Source organism: Rousettus aegyptiacus, unplaced genomic scaffold, assembly GCF_014176215.1.
Source record: "Rousettus aegyptiacus isolate mRouAeg1 unplaced genomic scaffold, mRouAeg1.p scaffold_m13_p_2, whole genome shotgun sequence".
Lineage (NCBI taxonomy): Eukaryota > Metazoa > Chordata > Mammalia > Chiroptera > Pteropodidae > Rousettus > Rousettus aegyptiacus.
In genome coordinates, this window is record NW_023416295.1 from 145,743,790 (window position 1) to 145,753,561 (window position 9,772).

Here is a 9,772-nt window from a genome sequence, read left to right on the forward strand (position 1 = left end):
ATGTGGTTATCCAATTGTTCTAGCAACCTTTGTTGATAAAACTATTCTATTCTATTTAATTGTCTTGGCATCCCTGTCAAATATTAATTGACAGTAAATGTGAAGGTTTCCACATTTACTAAATAATTAATGTGTGCAGCTACATTGCCTTTAACAAATTATTATTAAGCAGAATATGAAATGCATTGGTAAGAAATATTTAACAGATGATAATGTGACAATGTGCTATTAAGCATGTTACTGTACTGTCAATATTATTAAACCTATATATCCAGCTAATCCATGAATATAAATTACTTTTGTATCAGCCACACTTTAATATTTACTAGAATCATTATAATAGCTGTAACTATTCCTTTGTGGCAACCTAAGGGCACGTCTCCGTCAAAACTGGAGCCCAGGTACAGTTGAATTCAGAGCTTATCTAAGGGTGAGTCCCTTAGGTACTGTTTCTCCAGACCATTTTGTTGAATCAGATGTGACTAAGAGATATGATTGTTTCCCATTGCAAATCAAGATAGCTACAATACATATTGCTATAATTTGTTGAAACTCACCAGCTCCTGGCACTGCAGCCAAGTGCTTTTCATACAATGTTGCCAACGATCTCCCAATCAGGAAGGAACAAACTATGGCTACACCATTAGAAAGTAACCTATATAAACTGTAGAAGCTTCAGTGAAAATACTTGTGTCCAAACTCAGTTATCTTTGTGGTAAATCACAGATTTTTACATAGGACTGAATTATGTAATACACCACTAAAATTTGGAATAATCAGAAAATTTGGAATAACTCTTATTTGAGTTCACTGCCAGCTGACGATACTATGTCTTTCCCTCAGCTTCTCTCTTTGCAAAACAGAGATGGTACATTATTATAAAAATAGTTGTGCACCATAAGGGTAAAATTATTTTAAAAGGTTTTTCACAAAATCACTGCTATTTCTAAAGTACAATTGGACATTTGGTTTTATTATCCCCATTAGAAAAATTCTAGTGAAATGCACAAATTATTTCCTTACTTTAGGCCCTTCTTACACCTCGTCTAATGTTTAGTTTGTTTTGAGATTTGAAGATCATTCTTTATTTGGGCTGTCTTCCATTTCCCAATATTACCTTTGTCAGCAATTTTTGCCCACTTTTATGTATTCTGGTTAATTAAATAAACACATATATGTGCACATTAAAAACTTTTCTCTCATTCGCACCACTGTCATATACTGAGGGAAGGTAAAATCAGCGCAGGATGTAGAGAGACACGGAGTTAGGGGAGAAAAAGCATTTTCTGAGATGAGGGAGAAGGAACTCCCAGTCTGCAGATCTGCTTGTCTTTCATATTCTTCTAAATACAAGCAATAGACATTGCAACTCAAACTCTGAGTCCTCACAAATTTGCCATTTTCTTGAAAACAAACACATTAGCATTTACACATATCCCAAATACCACTACAGTCTTTTAATATTTGTAGTCCTTTAATATTTGTATTTGTTTGCAAGCTGTAAGTTTCTTGGAAAAGATGTTAAGTCAACAGCTGGTCATTTCTCTCTTCTTTCTATTTCTTTCTCATGGAAATCTGTATGATATGTGCATTCTTCTGCTCTAAAGATGAAATCTGGGGATGAATTTATGATACTATTCCACAGATGACTAAAAACTACCAAACAATGTTTCCCTGTCTTTATTTATATTAATTTAATTTTTATGTTTCTAGCCCAGGTCTTTACTAATTTAAAGATATAAACAAAGTTAGTAAGAGCACAGAAGACAGAACCAATGTGTTGGTCTGTGAAGGTCAGTGAGTAAGGCTCCATGGAGGATGCGACAATTGGAGCTGAATTTTAAATTTGATGATGTATGTTTACTTCAGCTACTGGTGGACAGTCAAATACTTCATGCTATGCTTCTAAATGATGCAAAAAGGACAACCTCTGCTACAGTTATTTAATAGTTGTTGCTAAAAACCACTGTTTCAGTTTTATAGTTTTCATTTATTTAGATTAGGTGCTTATTGTTAGATTGCCTTATGTATTTTAGTTGAGAAAAAAAAAATCTTGTTGAATGTTAATATCCCACTCACCAGGTTAAAAATTCAATCAAATTTTAATAGATCCCAAATTAACCTCAATTGGGACTTCAGCGTCAAGATTTTAATATCTTCATTGCTGAGCTGAATGTTTATCACTGTCAGCAATGAATAAATAATGCTAAAATGAATGAGAAGAAATAACTGAATATTAGTTTGCTTTTAATGAAGATATGTTAATTTTAAAATTTTGAATTTTACTTTATATTTTATATACTCTATTATAAATATATAGAAATTTCAGTCTTCTGGGCATTTATTCAACATTTATTCAATACTAATACATTTAACTAATACCTATTGAATGGTCTACTTCCTATCAATTAATTCATGTACTACGTTAGCTTCGAGGAAAGGGAAAATTCATAAAATGAAATCTGTTTTGACTATAAACTAACGACCCATACTTTTCAAGTTTTTCCTTTTTCTTTTACTTACATCTGATTGTATTTTAAAGAACATGTTGGAAATTGAAACAATATTATCTAGCATCTCCTAGGATTATTAAAATTTTTTACATCACATGTAAAGCACCTAGTACTATGTCTTGCGTGTCATAAGTAGTTAACGCTGTGTTATTATTACTGTTGCTTCTACTACTTCTGCTACTTTTACTACAATTACTACTACTTCTATTAAATAACAGCTAAGTTATACCTCTATGGTTTGAATTTCCTGGATCCTGAAGAATTAAAAGCATATGAGAGTGTTAGCATACAAAAAAAAAAATGCAAAAGTAGAGAGTTTGAAGTAAAGATTTAAAAAACATGCTTTAAATTTTGCTACAAGTTTAAATGGAGTCTTGGTATTCCTTAAGCAATTTCGTGAAAAATTCTCTCAGCCAAACTAAATAATATCTTGTATATAGTTTTGACCAATAGGATAGTAGAAAGTTGTCAATTTAGTTTACGTGGTTATATCATTGCTTGAGCAAACAGTCTTTGTTATTCAAGGCAAATTGTAAACATGAAGTCTTCTCCAATTCTTCCTTCTGTTAAAGTGTTGACCAATTTATTATTGAATGCATTGGATTAAATAGAGGCCAGTCAAAAACACTTTTATTCTTTCACATCGCTGCATTTTCTTCTTGCTTTGTTGAGCCTCTTTTTCTCACTCCTTGAGATATTTTGGGTTGATTCCAAATTCTTCCTCATCATCTGCAAATGTGTATTCATTATTTCATTTTCTAGTTTCAGTACAAAGTACAATCCAATCTGACAACTAAATGTTAAATCTCTCATCCATCTCAAACTTTTTTTTCTCCCACACCTCAGTCTGTGAAATCTTATTTCTGCCACTTTGCTCTTCCACTCTTCCTCCTCTATTTACCACATGGCATCTAGGCTTCTTTGGGTACGGAATGGGAAGACGGAATAGAGGTAAAGGATATAAAGGTATAGCTTGACTATGAATTGTGCAATCTGGCACCAATACAGTTCTCTCGATGTTCCTTCCCTTCCCTACACATCTGTGTGTTCAAGGTGAGTGATGACTAAGCTTTGCTTGATATATTTTGGGTCATCTCTGAGGAAGTTATGCAAGAATGATCAAACACACCTTTTTTAATGTGAAAGGGTATTAATATTCTTCATTCTCATATTTTTGGGACTTCAGCCAAAATGAGCGCAGCGAGGATTGTTCTTTTTAACATCAGGATGTATAGAGTAACTTATGTTGCTTTTCCTTTTATTAAATGTTCCTTTGAGGAGAGAAATTATGTCTTATCCAACATTATAGCTATTATAGCAAAGAACACAGTACCTTGTATATATTATGTTTTCAATAAATATTTGCCAAGGAACTATACAGTTAGCTGTAGTTTTACAATTACCCTATTCTATCAAAACACAGGCAAAAAACTTTTCTTTATTAGATTTTGTCTGCATCCTGGCAGGGAAGAGATGGTGTATTCAAAGACTATAACTAAAGACAGGTAAATGGAGGAACTAATTATAGCATTGGGACAAGGTTAAAGAAGCCAAAAAGGTAAAGCCCTTCAGATCAGTAATGGTAGGAAGCCATTGCCACTCTAAGTCTAAGGAAGTAAGGAGAGGGCACGATGTTTCTGAAGCATGAAAGAAGCTGGAGCTGTGGGAGAAAGGTGGTCGAATGGCATCCGAGGTCAAAGAGACACATAATCACTGTCAGCCCAGTGTCAAGGCAGGAAGAGAATGGGTACAGGTCCAGGGTGATAAATACATAATCTTTATCATCTCCCATCCTCCAGCCTCTTGTCAGTGCCTGCCATTGGTTAAATCCAACTGGAAGGCAGATGGCAAGGAGACCTGAGTGATGCTGCTCTGGAGGTCACCCAGTGAGACAGAGAACAGGAAGGAAAAATACAGATAATGGATCATGGAAGGAAGCAGGTGGCATGGAACAAAAGCACATTATTATAGTTGGAAAAATCAAACTAGTAAAGAATATATATAATATTCTTTCTAATATATATAAAAATATTATATATGATATATGTTATATAAAATAGATATGTATTATATATTATGACATATAAATAAACATTTATATATGTACTCCATGATGAATCTGAAATATATCACAAAACAAGCATTTTAACTATATATTATTATGTGTAGTTAAAATGCTTGTTTTGTGATGTACTTCAGGTTCATTACAGTGTAAACACATTTTTGGGAAATAATCTGAAATCTAAACCTATGTAGATTTTTGTTTATTTATAGGCTTCCTTACTCCAAAAAGAGTTTAAACAATTCACACAGATGTGTACAATATAGAGAGATAAATCAGATTATAACAAAGGAAAATAAAGGTATAGATGCTGGAAGAATTAAAGCTAATTCAAAAAATTTAGGCATATTGTAGGCCATAAATTTGATTCAAAAATTTCCTGCAGTCAGTTCAAAAAATATTTATTCATGTAATATTTATTGAGTTCTTATGTTATTTTTGAGGTGCAGTAAGCACAAAAACAAGGTCACACAAAATTTATATTTTATTGGAAGGTACAAAAAGAAAAAAATATTTAAGATAATTTCAGATTGAAAGAAATGTTATGAAGAAAGTAAAATAGGATAATGAGGTAAAATGCCTGGGGCAACTTTAAATATTGCAATGAGAGGGAAAAGAAAAAAAGCCTCTTTGAGGGATAGTTTTTATCCTGAAATTTCAATGATAAAATAATTGTGGCCAAGGTAAGAGGGAGCAGAAAATGGACTATGAAAAGATCTGACCCAGCTAAATTTAACTAACAAGAACCACATTATTCCCAAAGGGAAATATCTTCGAGGTTATTAACAATATATACAGAATATTTGGAGGTAAGAAATTCCTGTTTGCACATAGACAGACTATCCCATTTTATTCATTGTTGTATGTGCTGCTTCTTTTTCATAACTGTCCTAGATGCTTTAATCTTTATTATTCAACTTTAATTAATTTGACAAAACTTTATTTGGCAATTACCATGCATCCGAATATATGCAGAATATCACTGTATTGGTCTGTTACTGCTGTCATAACAAAACACCACACTCCGGGTGGCGTAATAACAGAAATTTATTTTCTCACAGTTCTGAGACTGGAAGTCCAAGATCAGGATACCAGCTGGGCTGGTTTTGCGTGAGACCTCTCTTCCTGGCTTGCAGATAGCTGCTTTCTTGATGTGTCCTCACATCAAGAGACAGGAGAGGAGAGGGGAGAGGAGGAGGGAGGAGGAGGGTAAGAGGGAAGAGGTAGCTGTTCTGTCCTCAACCAATCTCCAAATACAGTTCAAAGGGGGTTAAGTCTTCAATATGTGAATTTTGGGGGGATGTAATTCAGTCTAAAACAATCCAAATAATTAATATGTGAGGACTTAAAATCATTTTGAAATAATAGATCAGGTGCCTGATTGTATCACACAAGCCAAATATTCTAAAAGAAAGATTGAAGAAAGCCCAAGTTGATAAAGATACTTTTACAGGGAAAATGCAATATGACCTTAAAGGCTATGAATATCCTATTCTGGTGATTCTGAATCTGAAGATTTGAATTTGTTGAATGAATCAAAATATCAAAATTGTTTTCTTTATTTGGTGCCCATTTTTTATTATGATGGAACTAATGTATTGGAAAGTTGCAAAGAAAGCAGACTTGTAATCCATCTTCGTAAATGTTCAACTCACTAATAAATGAATGTAAATTAAAAGAAGTCCTGCGGCTTTACTATCAAAATAAAGCCAAAATCCAATCTCTTGACATTACCTGCACTGCTCTTGCCTGGGTCCAAGGCACCATCATTCATTACCTTTATTTCAATAGGTAACCAAAATGATTACTCTACTCTGCCTTCACCCCACTTCAGTCCAAGTGGTTTGTTACAATGTTAGTCAGACCATGCTATTCTTCTGTTAGAAACTCTCCAATGATATGCCATTTCACTCAGAAAAAATCAGTCTCCTTACCAGGACCCCCAAGTTCCTATACTACTTATCCCTCATTCACTGTTTGACTTCAACAGGAAAAGTGTGCTCACTCCATGGGGTATCAATTCCAGGCTGAAACCTTAGCAACACCTTTAACAGGCCAGCAGTTTCTAGTGATGTCGTTTATGGAAGGACTAGTGGATTCCCTGGTTGTGTGTCCATTGTTATACCTCCTTCAATGTCAAACAGTTCCCTTGGTCAAGGACATGTTATGAAGATCACGGGGTGATAAATTAGATATTTTGTGAGTCTTTAAGTAGTGCCACTGGTGGTGGTAGTTCTAATGCTGGGCAGGAAAAACAAACTCATGGGTTAGCAATCTAGTTTTGCCTTGCAACAACATATTGAGCTGACTTATCAATGACTAATGAACCAGGACTGGGTTCCTTTTTTTCTCTTACAGCTGATCATAGGGAATACCTCATTAGGCCTCAGATGTGAGCTTAGGAAGAGGAATATGTTCAACAGAGATAGATGACATGAGATCTAGGTCATGTAATTTATGTGTGTCCAATCTTAATGGACCCTGTTCCTGCACCCATCCAAAAGTATGATTTTGCAGGTTTGATAGTATCTAGCTTTTGATGAGGATTTACGGTTGCATAGCCATTTGATGCCCCACATTCATGTTATTAGTGTCTAATTAGGGCTTAGTGACATCCAGGAGATGCTCTTTGAATGAATAATATTTCTCTGCTGACGATGGCATAGTCTTGCCAGATGATAGGTTCAGGAATCCACCGGGTCTGTAGTGGAATGGATCTAAGCCAAAACTCCACTTGTGATATGACCTCTGTAATTCTGATGGGCTGATGGACCATAGTGGGATTTAGAGTCCTGAGAGTCTAGTGTTCATTCATATGCAATAGAAGTAATCCTTGAAAAATTCAGGCCCCTCCCCCGCCTCCCACAGCCAGTGTGAATGGTTGCCCTAGTAAATAGCCATAGGTCCCTTTAGGTCAGGCTAGAAGGAATGTTTCCACATAAGTTTTTACCAGTGTAACAGAATCCTTCCTCAAGGAGACCTGGTCTCCCTTTCATACAGTCTGTGGATTGGTTCTTGATGGGAATAGTGTTAGGGGCTGTGACTCACTTACTTGCTTTTGGAGATCAAGTAAGACTCTAAAAGAATGCCCGTTTATACCAGTGTCAGGGCCACCATGATCATTTAATCATTGACAAAGATCTCTGCAGGTCAAACCATTCTGATTATTACACCGGGCCTGCTGCACATTACAGTAATTACCCACACCTTGTCAGCGGCAATTAACTAAGCCGCTTGACCCCTGCTTTTCTAGGATCCCATTTTTCTAGCTGAAATCAGAGAGCCCTTTTCAATGGTAGCATTTCCCACTATCATTCTTGACTTTCAGAGTTTATTAAGCATCCCTGTGCCACCTTCACCTAGGTATTTCTCAAGGCCTTGGTGTAGAGGGAGTGCTCTAGATCTTTCAGAGGAAATAGAAGGATAGGTCAGCGAGTTACACAATAAATTTCTCTCCGGCCCCTCCCTTACCATTCAGATTATTTTTTTTCTTAGAGCAGTTGTCAGCAAATGTTTTTATTAAAGGGCCAGGTAGTAAATTTTTAGGGTTTGTGGGTAATATGGTCCCTGTCACAGCTATTCAACTCTGTTCTGGTATGAAAGTAGCCATAGGCAAAACATAAAATAAAGAGAATGGCTGTGTTCCAATAAAACTTTATTTAAAAAATTAGTTTGCAGGCTATATTTGGCACAAGGCATGGTTTGTTGACCTTATACTACAGTATAGCAAAGAAGCTCTTTAATTTTGATTTCATTTACTGCAGGACACTGTTGGGTTCATGTTGTTGTCAACCATCCAAGCAAACTGATAGAGTCACATTATCATCCCCCCTTGAACTACAAATTTCTGGTGAGTGTAACTGCACCAATAAATTCAATCTGATCAAATATTACATATTTTTTCGAGCTAGTCTATTTTCCTCAGGACACACACACACACACGTTTTCCAGGAATAACTGGCAAAAATCTTGAAATGTTTTTTCCTGTGTATAACTGCTTCTGATCCCACTTTGTACCTGTAATCTGCTGAGATATGAGACTAGAAATAACGAGACAAAATAGATGTGTGTCATAAATGATCAACCATTTTCTTCCAAGGCAACAATTTTACAAGAAGCCATATCAGGGTCTTTAGGCTAGAAATTAAAGTCAGATAGTGGAATAAGGACTGCTTCTGCCAGGAAAGGAGGCTCAGAGGAATGTATGAGTTTAAGTTTTTCATTTTCATTGAAAACTGTCCAAATTTCACCATTCCAATTTTTAGGATCTTGATTTTTTTCTCCAATTAATTCCCTTACTTTATCAGAAGAAATGGCAAGATTACAAGTTCAATTTGCATAGTAATCCTGATATGCCAGCATCAGATTTTTATTATTTATTTATTTAGGTGAGGCAACCCATGGCTGACCTCACAGATTGCAAGGACCTTGTCAACTTACAATCCCTTATTTTTTATTTTATTTATTTTTATTTTTATTTTTTACACCTATAGCACCTGGTCTTCCTAGGTGGTCTCCCATCCAAATACTAACCAGGCCCAACCCTGCTTAGCTTCCAAGATCGGATGGGATCGGGCTTGTTCAGGGTGGCATGGCTATAAACAGCATCAGATTTTAGATTTTTTTTATATAGTAATTTTGATCTTCTTATATCTCTAAGAAATAAGGTCATCTTTTTATCAATTTATAGATGATTTCTAATGTCTTATCTGGATCTTGAGTAATTTCATTGTTTACTTTTCCTGCGGGTGTCTAGCATAATTAGAAGTAGCTAGTTCAGCCTTAGCCTGGATACTCTACTTCCCTGTAAGGCATTACTGCTGTAGCTACTTGGTCTCCCAAACCCCTGACCTCTATAGATTCTTGAGTCTAGTGACAATGGATGATTTAAGTAACTTTATGGTTATAGTATGGCATGGAGCACTGGTGTCTCATTTTCCATTGTCAGTGGGGCCTTAAAATCTAATCAAATTAATCAAATCTAATCTAACTTCAGGCTCCTGTCTACAAAGTTTCCCTTCCCCAGGACCAGTTTTGGTACCAAAAATTCTATCTTTACCAGTTAAGTTGAAAACCATCATCTTAAATATTACAGGAATAAAATGGTTTAATAGAAGAATTAGTGGGTGGCTCTGGAAGTTCTTTGGGAGCTTGCTGCAATTCTCAAGTCTCTGGAAATGCTTTGTCTACAGCTGCG

General features: G+C 35.4%; 1 non-coding gene across 1 annotated transcript; it reads right to left on the minus strand.

Annotated features, from left to right (window-relative positions):
• Positions 1-9,059: 9,059 nt before the first annotated feature.
• Positions 9,060-9,178, minus strand: LOC118613889. Its single transcript, XR_004956009.1, has one exon. It is a non-coding gene; the product is annotated as a 5S ribosomal RNA (ribosomal RNA).
• Between the last annotated feature and the right edge of the window lie 594 nt (positions 9,179-9,772).